Consider the following 12,473-nt stretch of genomic DNA (forward strand, 5'->3'; position numbering starts at 1 on the left):
AGACCTCCACTGGCTGCCCGTCAATAAGAGAATCACCTTCCGACTGCTAACTCACACACACAAATCACTCTACGACATCGGACCAGAATGCCTCAACTCACGACTGTCCTTCTACACCCCCTCACGCCAACTACGTTCTTCCAACCAAGCCCTCGCCACTGTACCTCGCATCAACAGGACCACCATGGGAGGCAGATCCTTCTCATACCTGGCTGCTAAAACTTGGAACTCTCTCCCCGCTCACCTTCGCCTCACCCAGAACCACCTAGCATTCAGAAAACAACTTAAAACGTGGATATTTGACAAGTAATGCTCCTCACCTTTCTAAGCGCCTTGAGACCCTCTGGGTAGGTAGTGCGCTATACAAATTCTCTGACTTGACTTGACTATATTGTGAGTTCTGATGTTGCTCTTGTGTTCAAGAATCCAGGTTCTGATTTTCCGTTCTGTGTGGCCGACGTAACAAAGGCCACAGGGACATTTGAGAAGGTAAATCACATTAGGTGTATTGCACGTGGCATTGACTTTCAGGTTGATGGTTCCTTTCATGGGATGATGAATGATGTTGCCTTTTATTGCTTTATTACAGTTGCTACAATTGTAGCATGGTATCAGGCCTTTATATCGGGTAGTTTTAGTATCTGTGGTTGACCGAGTAATCAAATCTTCGAGGTTAGGTCCTCTAGTATATGAAAAGATGGGAGTTTGTTCAAAAATTCTTCTGAAATCTGGTTCTCTGCCGAGAAGTGGCCAATGTTTCAAAATGATATTTCGATATTTGTTACTCATGATGGAGTGTTTGGAAACTATTGCCATGCGTTTCGTGTCCTGTTTCGGTTTGATTGACAACAGGTCTTTTCTGTTGATTGAATCACATCTGTTTTTGGCAGTTTCTAGAATTTTCAGAGGATATCCACGAGTAGTAAATCTCTTGCACATGTCATCAATTTGCTTCTTACAGTCTGAAGACTCTGAAACGATCCGTTTGACTCTCAATAGTTGGGAGAGCGGTAGGTTATTCTTGAGATTGGATCTGTGAAAACTCGAGTAGTGTAAAATACTGTTTCGATCAGTTTCTTTTCGGTAAAGGGTTGTGATAAATTTACCATGTTCCAATCGAACTTGTACATCAAGAAAGTTGATAGACTGTTGATCATATGTTCACGTGAATTGTATACGGTCATTTATTGCGTTGAGTTGTTGAAGGAATTGAAGAAGATTGTCCACTGATGATGTCGTCTATATACCGAAGAAAGATTATGCCATGTTGTAGCCATAGTTGTTGGTTCAGAATGTACTGTTGTTCAAAATGGTGCATGAAAAGGTTGGCATATACAGGAGCTGAACAATTGCCCATAGAGGTCCCGTTGAGCTGTATGCACCATGTGTCTTTCCATGTGAAGTAACTCTGATAGAGTGTAAAAATGAGTAGTTCCATTAAAAATACCTGTAAGTTGGGTTCGATGTCAGAATTCAATAACGAATGTTCAATTGCTTCTATGCCAAGGTTATGAGGGATTGAGGTGTACAGAAATTTGACGTCTACTGTACAAAGCCACAGTTCTTCAACTGAAGTGAGTTGAATGTTGTCAATTTTGGTCAGGAAATCGATGTAAGCATCGTCAACGACTTTTGGGAAATGAATTCCAACTGCGCTTTTAGCATCAACTAAGTCTTTTTCGACAATGGCAATGGCTTTGCGGCCTCTTCTCACTGAATTTGTATATGTTAAGAAGCTGTTTTTGAGGCAGATTTTTCCTCAGGGGGGAATGGTTGCTTCCCTTTTTTTAGTGGGTATGAGCAGACTCATGATGGGTCTTTTTTATGCTTTTTTATGGCCACAGGGGATTCTAAAGATCTATCCTCTTCTTAAAAAGTTCAAAGGATGCCTGGGAACCTAAACTGCCTTCTTCATCAGAGAGCACAGAAGATTTAGATTTGAGTCTTTCCAACCAAATAAGCAGCCTGCATTCTCTATCTTTTAAAGTCTTAGTAGAGAAAGTTCTGCAAATTCTACAGCCTTTGACCTTATGAAGAGGGTATAAGCAGTAAATACAATCCTTGTGGGGATACTCAGCATGCAGCCTTTTCTTACCACATGACCCACAAGGTCTGAAAAGTATTTTCTTTGAAGAATCGGACATTTTGAAATCCAAAAATCCAAAATGAGGAGAAAAACTGAGCAGAGCTATGGGAGACTCCCGGTCACAACAACGTGCAGTAGAAAATCTGAGGGACTTGCCTCTCTGGAGTGTTCAAGAGTGTGCTGATGTCAAATTGGTTGTTTTAACTTTGGTTCTTTTTACAAAAGGATATGGATGGGCTAATGCAGTGACTGGTCTATGCATTATTTCCTATGATAAAATGAATTACTGCGGTTATAAAATTTACGATGAGACTCCCACCTTGACGGCAGGGATGATTCAAGTATGTGAATCTATGAAAGATACAATACTGGATAATATTCCTAACCCTCCCCTTCTAATCTCCACCTCATTGTTCATTTCTTCTATCAGTTGTGTGAGAAGAGTGGTGGGAAGATGGAAGAAAAGAGCCGGGCTGCTTCTCCCACTTTGCCCCTGCTTCACCACTTGAAAAAGTGCATCAGGCTGGTGAGCATGGCCTGGATGGAACAGTTAGCTGTGAAGACTAGACCTTAGCCTCTCCCATAGCCCCACCCAGCAGCTCAATCCCCGGAGAACCTGGTAGGGGTTAGGGATGTGTTATGACTCTTGAATAGAAAGTGAGCACTGGGCAACCACATTTGGGAGTCTGCTTGTGCACAGAAAGGATTGGGTGTCAGCAAACTTGAATGGCCCCCCCCACCCCTCCCATGGAGTCCCTTGCTTTCGCCGTCAATAACAAGTGTATGACAGGATCTATCAATATTTACTATCAAATGTACCTTGATAAAATTGGATAGCCTAATCTCTTTTTAAGTGGAAGTTTCCCATCTCCGTAATGTTGATACAAAGGAAAAAAATATGAATGCCCCAAGTGCACTCTTCTTTTGAGAGAGGCTATTTTATTTATTTAGGAGTTTTTTGTGCTTCTACAAGGGTCCTGGGCCGCTTAAGACCACTGGGACAGAAATAGAAAACCACACCAACGAGAAGTACAAACTATATCAGAAATAGAATCCAATCAGCAGCACTGGATGAATTCTGATTTGGCATATTTTGGGTGCACCCACATAGATGATAGGCTTAGCTAAAAACCTGTTTGGAAGGTTTGATTTTCAGGAGTTTTCTGAATCGAAGGCAACCAGCTTCTAATCGGTGATAGGGAATAAGGTTCTTTCATAATTTTGCCATACCTAAAGGGACGTTGTTCGATCACATTGGCTAATAAGGAACACAAGTTGGAATGTAGGGGCAAGCCAGTTTCTCAAAGTGGCCGGGACCTTTATCACAAAATACTTTCGGGATAGTGGGGAAAGTTTTGTAATTAGTCATGAATTGTGGGGGGAGCAAACGGTTAGATTTCAAGGGGAAACAACCTTTACAACGCAACTTTTACAACGCACTACCATTACAACAAAACTTTTACTTTGACCTGCAGTGGCTGCTTCCGTCTTTGGCAGTGATAGGCCTGGACTGAACTTTCTGCCACCTAATTTGTGAGTCTCTCCAAGGGCTTGAGGTAGAGCTTGCCCCCTGTTCACGAAGTCTCAGGAGCCGCAAAGACTTCAAGCTCTTCTGCTCGCAACACTGGGGTCTATGTGTTTTGTGCTGCAACAGAGGAAAAGTAACACGACGATGTCTACGACACCGCTGCTGACTCCGTGACCTGATGGCACCGCAGAGGGCACTGCCGCACCGCGACCCTGGTCTCACCGACAATGCCTGCTGACGCCGCCACCAAGCCGCTGCTCGCACCACGACCTGTGGGCACCGTACTGCGCACCGCCTCGCTTCACGCCGAAGCCTGGGCACGCAGAGAGCACCGCTGCAATGCCGCACCGTGACCCAGGTCTCACAGACTACGCCTGCTGATGCCGCCACCGAGCCGCTGCCCACCTGTGGGCACTGCACTCCGCACCGCCTTGCTTCACAACAACACCTTGGCCTCCCTGATGCTCCTCCACGCCAAAATCAACGCCCCTGCTTGCACCGTGGTTCGAGGGCACCGCTCGTAAAGTTACACGACACACCGCCCTCATCCCGCACCGCAGCCATGGCCTACTGATGCCGGCACCATCAATTCCCGTTCGTCAGCCGACGACAGCGCTTCAGCAACGATGATGCTTGCACCGTGACGAGCACCGCCTTCATCTTGCACCATGACCCTGGCCTCACCGACGATGCCATTGGACGCCGCCACCGAGGCACTGCTTGCACCGCGACATGAGGGCACCGCACGCCGCATCACTGCACCCAACGCCTGCCAACGCCAGCGCTCCCAATAGAGAGGAGCTCGACCTGCAACGCTAGTGACTTCAAGGGCCTCGGTGCCCTACATCTCTAACAGATACTGTTTGCGGGTCCTCACGACACCGTAGCTGGTCCGCAACCAGCCTGAACTGTTTGGATTGGTTGGGGGAGGCGCTAGGGGGCGCACAGCGGAATGGCTGCCTGAACTGCAGCTCCGCCGGGCGATATCACACGATGTGATCCATTGCCATTAAAACCCCACCAATCCACCCTGCAAGACCACGTACTAGTGTGGGATAATGTGGAGCACAGCTGGATGTGTGCGGAGGCGGCCGCTTCCCCTTCATCGCGGAGAAACACCGAGATCGCGGTGACCTGCATCGGACTGCCTGACAACATGGCCGGCGGCCGCCTGGAGGTACGTTGCGAGCAAGACGCGAGCGGGAGCGAGAGAGCCGCCTAACCCCAGCATCAGCGCCCATCCTCTCACACGGACCACCAGGGCCGGAGAGCACGAGCAACTCGCTGCCAAACTGAGCGATAGCGGCGAAGTCCGCCACCACTCCGCATGTTTTGCCTGACAAGATGGCGGCACCCCTTCCAGCAATAGCGATGTCGGCGGCCTAACGCCAACGGGCCCCTGCTCTTATAACGAGGCGCCCCAACGGAGGTCCGGCTCATAGCGGTTCTGGGCACACTGCAGCGAGCATAGCATCACATTGGGGGCCTGCTGGCGTCCGCCGACTCGTGGATCAAGGAGCAGGTGTCTGGAGGAAGGTCAGACATTGGGGGCAGCGAACCACACGCACAGGGGGCGGTGGCCCCGGTGGGGTTCACAACAGGGCGCCCTGTCTACAAAAGCACGTGCGCGCCCCTCACTCTTGACCCTCGACGTTGCAGTACTGGCAGGTATACCTCGCTTTCCTAACGCTGCAGGGCTGCTACAACAGGAGGAGGCCACCTTGGGAACGACCTAGCCATTGAATACGTCTACTGCCTGCCAACAAGACGGAAACACGGCGACGTCGACCAGAGTGACGAGGGCGGCTAGACCCCAGCTGAATAAGGCGCCATCACCACCCGCCGCCATGGGCAAGCCAGACAAACAGCAACCAAAACTGTCCTTTGAAAATAGGAAGGGGTCTAAGCCAGTGGATGACGCAGCGGAGGCCGGCGGGTCTTCGGCCTCGCCACTGTCTACCAACATGGAGAAGATACTACTAGCGATCCAAACGAATCTTCAGGACATCAACGGAAAGTTGGACAATCTAACGTGCAGGATGGATGGCATGGCTGCCCGACAAGAACAGCACGGAGAACGACTGGATGAGGCCGAAACTAGGATATCTGCGGTCGAGGATGAGGCGCGCACATCCACCACAAAATGCGCGGGAATGGAGCGTATCCTGGAGGTAATAAAAGCAAAGGAGGAGGATTTGGAAGCGCGCTCGAGGCGCAATAACGTGCGAATAGCGGGCCTGCCAGAATCCACCAACACGGGCCGCATGGAACAGTATGTAGAAGGGCTCTGCAGGGATATCTTTGGACCGGAAGCCTTATCGCAGATCTTCATTGTGGAACGGGCCCATAGATCGCTAGGCCCCAAACCGCCACCAGGTGCCACGCCCCGGCCGATAGTTGCGAGGATCCTGAATTACAGAGACAGAGACGTGATCCTAAGGCTTGCAAGGGAGAAAGGCAAAATCGTTCACCAGGGCAACACTCTGGAATTTTACCCCGATCATACGGTCGCTGTGCAGCAAGCACGCAGGGAATACACAGCGGTCAAGGCCAAATTGCGAGAATTAAACGTTGGATATTCCATGTTGTATCCTGCCCGGCTGCGAGTGGTGTGGAAGGAACAGACGTTAGTGCTACCGACACCTAAGGCGGCCCTCGAACTTGTCAAGAAAATACAACAAGAGGCGAGAGCGGAAGCCCGACGAGACCAGAACAGAGAATCGGACTGAGGCGCCTAGACCACTCGAACTTTGCAGAGCGGTGGAGAATGCTGCACTGACTGCCACGAGGTTCTGCCAAACTGTTATTTTAGGCTGTCTATGTAAGGTTCGTTGGTGTACGTCTGATTGAGGTGAGCTGCAGGCGCTTTATTATTGGTTTGTGCATTGGGCGGTGAAGAGGTGGGAGGCGGCTGAACTAACTGTGGCTATAGCCCTAGCCTGCCCTGATCTGTCGCAGACACTCATGTTCGGACTGAACTAACAGGCCTCCCTTTTGGGAGCTCAGAGCCAACAGCCGTGAAGCGCCTGCGCCTGGGACACGTTGGGGCACTGGATCAGGTCCTTATGTGCACTCTGTGCTCACGAGCCCTCAGAACTGGAAGGGGGACAGCCTATAACGTAGCTAACTAATGGACTTTATGCTTCATCCAACGTCGAGAGATGTGCATCCTCTAGGGCGGCATCATTGCCTACATCAGACGCAGGGGTGGTACTGGGAATGTGGGCATGTGGATTAATGGACACATACTTCGCGTTTCAATTAGTTTCATGTTAATGTCGCCCGCACCTGTCTGTCGGGTGACGTGCTGCGCCACTAGCGGTCCTCCATGAGGGTACAACCCTACTCGAGTTTTACTATGAGCACCAAGTTACTAGTTACACTGTTGAGGGAGTTGTGCTCTGAAAGGGTGAGGCTTCGGCAGGTTGGGGTTGCTGGAGTGGGAGGGATCTGGGGAGGAAGGATGTTTAACTGTTTAATAAGACCGAAGGTATTGCAAACCAGTGCATGTTACGGGTTAGCCCTGCTGGGGCTTGTGTCTGCAGGTGGTGTTCGGAGAGCTGGATGGGGTTGGGATGGGGGCGGGCTGCTTGCATGCTTAGGATTGAATGGTACTGTGTTAAATGGGTACGCCAGGTTCCAATACTGGTAGCAGGCACGAACTGAACGTCCTTACGTGGAATATACGAGGGTTCTCACGCCCACAGAAAATTAGACAAGTGTTTGCCAGTCTCACCAGGTGGAATATTGACATTGCATTCCTGCAGGAAACACATTTGGCTCCGCATACACACGCTACATTGGGGTCGAGATGGGCGGGATCGTCCTACAGAGCCTCATATTCCTCCTATTCCCGGGGGGTGATCATCTTGGTCAAGAAAGGGGTACACTTCGAAGAGAGACATGTGACTCACGACCCAGCTGGTAGATACGTGCTGGTGTCCGGCAAGCTCAGGGGGCAACACATTACACTCCTCAACATATATGGCCCGAACATCGACGCACCCGACTTTTATCGGGAAATCTGGGGACACTTACAAGACCACACTGGCACACACATTTTATGTGGGGGGGACTGGAACGTAACACTACGGGACGGGCTAGATCGATCTTCCCAATCAGTGGAACAACACAAGCAGGCGAGGCTTATGATAGACCACATGATGAGCGATTTAGCATTAGCGGATAACTGGAGACTACAACATACCGACGATCCAGGCGCTACTCACATTACAGCATCACACAATAGTTGGTCCAGACTAGACTATTGGTTAGGATCCAGGGATATTGCACTATGGGCTCGTACGGTAAAGGTGCTTCCACGCACTTTATCGGACCACAATCCGGTAGTACTGCAACTAGACATTCCGCACTACACACCTCCCCCCTTTCACTGGCGTTTTAACTCCCAGGCCCTCACAGACCCCGTATATGTTGACACCCTGACTAAGGCGATCAAGGACTACTTCGCTAACAACTCTCACACTACGGACGACCCATGTCTACTCTGGGAAGCCTTTAAGCCCACGATAAGGGGCGTCTGCATTAGCACCACTATAGGTGTACTCAAAGACATTAGGAGCCAGATCCGCCGCTGCGAAAATCAGATGAGGGATTTGGAACTGCAATATGAAAATACACGTGACATACAGCTATTGTCCCAACTGCGAGACTTACACACAGAACATGCCGACTTCCTAGCGTCAGAAATCAAATATCTAGATCGCAAACACTCCGCCAGGGCTTTTGGTGAAGGGGGCAGGCCAGGGAGAGTACTGGCGCGGAAAATTTGTGAAGGGAGGGGGCCTTCGGCGATCCTTCGGGTCAAATCTGAGGCGGGTGTAGTTCACACACATTCGGAGGACATAGTCAAATGTTTCGCGGACTCCTACTGCACATTATACCAATCTCAACCAACGGCTACAGCGGAAGAAACTTACGAATACCTCCATGATGTGGCGATTGGCTGGTTGTCAGATGCCCATAGAGAATATCTGGCTCGGCCGATCACGGTAGAGGAGGTCACTGAAGTGATTGCATCGCTCCCAAACGGTAAAGCGCCGGGCCCGGATGGATACACGTCCGAATTTTACAAGAAATTTGTCGATATCATAGCCCCATATTTGGTGGACATGTACGGCACCTCCTTTGAAGGTTCACTGCTCCCCCCCACTCTGCGTGAAGCTATGATTATTGCGCTCCTCAAACCGGCTAAAGACCCGGACTACTGTGACTCCTACAGGCCCCTATCCCTAATAAATGTGGACTCAAAAATACTTGCAAAGTTGCTAGCTGCCAGATTGTCCCCCCTGATGACTCGCCTAGTGCTCCCGGACCAGGCAGGGTTTGTCCCCACGAGATCCACCTCACATAACACGAGGTCCCTGTTTGCCCTGGCGCACTATCTAAAACCCTCGGTTAAAGCAGTGGCTGTACTACTCGACGCCGCCAAAGCGTTTGATTCAATCGAATGGAGATACATGTTGACTGTCCTCAATAGGATGGGTTTTCCTAAAAGATTTGTTCAGTGGATCTCCTTGTTGTATACCAAACCGTGTGCGAGGGTCCGGATAAATGGGTACGTTTCGGCGCCATTCGACATTGGTCGGGGTACGAGACAAGGCTGCCCCCTGTCACCCCTGCTCTTCGCGCTAGCGTTGGAACCACTGGCGTGCATCGTGCGTCAAAATTACAGGGAATCGGCGTTGCAATTTGTGTCCAGACCACTGCACATATCGCTCTATGCGGACGACATGTTGCTTTATGTTCGCGATCCAGAAACGCATTTGAACCCGCTCCTTAGGGAGTACATCCGCTTTGGGGGTCATTCTGGGTTGGCGATAAACTGGTCCAAATCCTCGCTAATACCCCTCACCGACTCCACTGATTCCTTTGCAATAGATTATCCACTAGAGTGGCAGCGCGACCCGATACGCTATCTAGGTGTCATGTTTCACAGGGACCCCGACGAAGTCCTACGTGCGAATTACGGAGTGGTCATAGCCAAACTGGAAGAGAAGGTCAATCGCTGGATACACTTGCCATTGTCCATAGCTGATCGAATAGCGATCGTCAAAATGAACATCCTGCCTAAGTTGTTGTATCTCTTCAACAACATCCCTATCACACCTACACGGGAGGTCTTTCGGCGCATCAAATCACTAGTCCTAACCTTGATCTGGGCGGGTAAGCAGGCTCGCATTGAACTACAGACCCTGACGCTCCCGGTGGCAAAGGGTGGGTTCGGGGTTCCCGATTTTCTCCTATATTATCTCTGTGCCCAGGCTCAGTACGCCGCATACTGGTATCACGAAGTCCCCTACGTTACACACGTGGCCATTGAAGAAGGGGATGCCCATCCGGTCCCACTATCGGCGATATTGTCACACACTAGGCCCCCGCTTCATTCAAAAGACATCAACACGGTAGACACCACGATCAAGGCATGGAATAAACTAGGACAATTGGCCCACAAGACCCCATTGTATGCACCGAACGTGCCATTACAGCACCATCAGGCCTTAACAGTCACTAGCGAGAAAGTGGGGATGTCACTACTGTCCAGAGCAGGGATCGACAAAATGTGCGACGTATTTCAGGGGGGCACATTCATAGAACTTGATAAACTAGATTACATACAAAATCAGACTCTTATGTTCCGCTTCTCGTACTACAGATTGACTAGGGCATTGAAGGGACATTACCCTACATTCCCAGAGGAGCCGGAAACACTAGCGCCATTACAGATGCTGATCACCACGAGCGATCTGTCTCATTTGGTATCCAGACTTTACGCTGCTGCACAGTCGGACATAGCAGGTCACACACTTAAAGCCAAGGGAAGGTGGGATACGCTACTGGAGGCTCCACTGACAGAGGTGGAATGGTATAGTTCATGCGCACTGACTCAGATACTTACACCAAACGGGAATCTGAGGATTATTCATTTCAAGTTCATACACCAAAGCTATTACACACCGGTGAAAATGCGCAGATACGGGCTTCAAGAGGAAGACAAATGTAAGCGCTGCAACAGAGATGGGGCAGACTTTGTACATTTGGCATGGAAGTGCGAGCGTGTGGCGACCTACTGGGAGGAGGTCACAACCGCGTTGTCGAGCATGTTGGATGACGAGGTGCACTGCACACCACAGGTCTGTCTGCTCGGTATTATACCCCAATTCAGAGCGCTGAAGCGCAAGTTCTGTGCTATCGCACTGCTGTTAGCCAAAAGACAGGTGGCACAATGTTGGCACAGCCGTAAGGTACCGACTGTGAAGATGTGGATGCATAGCATGTCTACTTGTAGGGATAAACTACAAACGTATGAAGAGGACTTGCCTGCTAAATCTAGGCCCAAGGATGTGTGGTGCTTTTTGACGGACTATTTGAACTCCTTGCAGGAGACTGGGGAGGATTAGTTGATGTACGGGTGACGCCGTGAGATGAGTGAATGTCGTGTGGATATGGCCCCTGAAGACTACTTAAAGAGAATTATGTAACACTGCTTAGCTCACTGTATAGGATGTAACTGGAGGCGATGGCAGGTCTTAAGTTGGGGAAGTTAGAGTTTGGTTGACAAAATCACAAAATGTAAGACTCATGTCGATTGTACAATGCGTGCCCTGACTGGAAAATACCGGTTGGTTCTATTTACCGTTAACAGATTACTCTGCATATTCATTTTTTGATTGTACTGATCTAACATGATGCAATAGCGAGCCGGCCTCAGGGTTGTGGGCTCATGCGGTGTACTCTACTTTATGTTAATAAAGGTCTTACGCAAAAAAAAAAAAAAAGAACTGTTTGGATTGGTTTGCTCACAACGCCGTGATAGCCCCGGACGGAGCTATCGACATCAAGGAACTGCTTTTTTAAAGAGTACTTTGATAATTGTAGATTTTTAAGTACTGTATTGTGGACTCATTTTTGGTCTTGTATATAACAATATTGGCTATTTTTTCAAAACTGGTGTGGTGTCCTTTTGTAGTGCTTACACTGTATTACTGTCGGTTATGTGCAAATACTTTACACACTGCCTCTAAGATAAGCCTGACTGCTCCTGCCAAGCTATCAAGGGGGTGAGCAGGGGTTATTTTAGGAGTGTAACTCCCTTATCCTGACTAGGAAAAAGGGTCCCTATTTGGACAAAGGTGCAAGCCCTTGCCAACTAGAGACCCCCATTTCTAACAATGTCCCTATTCCACTCAGTTTCCTTTTTAGCACTCTCAGGGGGATGCTGACGTGACTGATTTGGGCGGGGGACAGGCACGGGTGGGTTGGCAGACAGTAATTCAACCCTTTGAAAGAGGAGGGTTTGGAGTACCCGACTTTTACTTGTACTATATGGTGGCACAGGCGCATTATGATTATTTTCGGTACCACCCGGACGTGCGCCTATAATTCAAAAAGCCAGAGCACACACAGGCCTGTCCCTATCTTCTCTCTACTATTCTCCCTCTCAGCTTAGGAGAACACTGGATGAGATCCATGCACTACAAACCACAGGTTGGGCTTGGGGGCATTTGCGCAGATACCTGTGGGCTGACGGCCTGTACTCCCCGCATTTTCCGGTTCTGAATAATCCCTGGATACCTCCCACGACTGAAACACTGACGTAACATGCACTCACCCGCTGTCAGATACAAAATATGGGGGTATGTTCAGAGACGGTCACTTGCGCACACTGGCGGACTTGACAGGTGATCAGGATGTAACCACACTAGAAGGTTTTCTCGAGCACAGAACATGAACGGCACTGGTAACTGCACTGAGCCCTGAGACAGAGGAACCACAATTGCATTGTTGCTAGCTAAGCGACAGGTTTCCCTAAATTAGGGTGGAGCCGCACCTCCGCTG

This window comes from Lissotriton vulgaris, chromosome 7 (assembly GCF_964263255.1).
Source record: "Lissotriton vulgaris chromosome 7, aLisVul1.2, whole genome shotgun sequence".
NCBI classification, from domain to species: Eukaryota; Metazoa; Chordata; class Amphibia; order Caudata; family Salamandridae; genus Lissotriton; species Lissotriton vulgaris.